Below are 1,331 nucleotides of genomic sequence, written 5' to 3' on the forward strand. Positions count from 1 at the left end.
CATCAGAGGCCGCGCCGGGCAGCAGTTAGAGGCATGACAGTCTCTCTCTGGGCACCCAGGCCCACCCCCCAGTCTGAGAATGGACATCACCGGGTGGCTTCGCACAGCGACTTCCAGCGCCCCGCGATCGGAGCGGGAGGGGCCGCCGACAGTGCGCTCTGCTGCGCGCGCTGCCCCAACGGGACTCCACGGACTCGGTGGCCTAACGGACATTTATTTTCTCACAGTTCTGGAGGCTGGACGTCAACGATCAAGCTGCTGCAGGTTTGCTTTCTCCCGGGGCCTCTCTCCTTGGCTAGCAGACAGCCACCTCCTCCCTGCGTCCTCACAGGGCCTTTCCTCTGAGCACACTCCCGTTGTCGCTGTGTCCGCATCTCCTTTTCGCACGTGGACACCAGTCAGATCGGATTAGGACCCACCCTGACGATGCCAGGTGAACTCAATCACCTCTTTAAAGGCCAAACCTCCAGATACGGTCAAGCTCCGAGGTGGTGGGGGTGAGGACGTCAATGTACCGATTTTGGCAGGACACAATTCAGCCCATAACAAGCGGTGAAGAAGCGTCGAACGTGGGGCACTGTTGGCTTTGGAAGTTTGAAAGGATGAGAGGTGGAAAGGAAGATGCAGTGGCAATTAGGCAGGTCTGGAGTTTAGAACCATCAACTGGGAAGAAGATTGTGTCACGGATTGAATTGTGCCCTCAAAAAAAGATGTGTTGAAGTCTTAACCCCCAGTACCTCAGAACGTGATCTCGCTTGGAAATAGAGTTTTTACAGAGGTAATCAAGTTAAAATGAGGTCACTAGCGTGGGCCCTAGTCCAATATGACTTGTATCTTTATAAAAAGGGGGAAACTTGGACACAGAGACTAACACAGACGAAGGGAAGACACATAGGCAGAAGGCCATGGAAGACGGAGGATGTATTTACAAGTCAGGGACGCAGAAGCTTGCCAGCAAACCACCAGAAGCTAAGCAAAGGCCAGGAGGGGTTCCCCTACAGCTTTCAGAGGCCCTGTGAAACCTTCTAGCATTCAGGAACTGTCAGAAAATACATTTCTGGAATTCTAAGACGCCCAGTCTATGATGCTTGGTTTTGACAGCCCTGGGAAACTACTACAGATTGTGTCTGAGACCTTGGACCAACCACCCCTGATCCGGCCATCAGCCTGCCAACACCTGCACAAACCCAACTTGGGCAGGTCATGCATGTGGCAGAGGCAGCTGAACACCATGACCCTGGGAGGGGTGCCTCGCGTTCACAGCTGACCACTGCCAGCCAGTTCTTGCCCACCCAAATGATAAACCCAAACCTTGTCGGTCAGTCAACAGC

Source organism: Propithecus coquereli, unplaced genomic scaffold (genome assembly GCF_000956105.1).
Source record: "Propithecus coquereli isolate 6110/MARCELLA unplaced genomic scaffold, Pcoq_1.0 Scaffold23, whole genome shotgun sequence".
Lineage (NCBI taxonomy): Eukaryota > Metazoa > Chordata > Mammalia > Primates > Indriidae > Propithecus > Propithecus coquereli.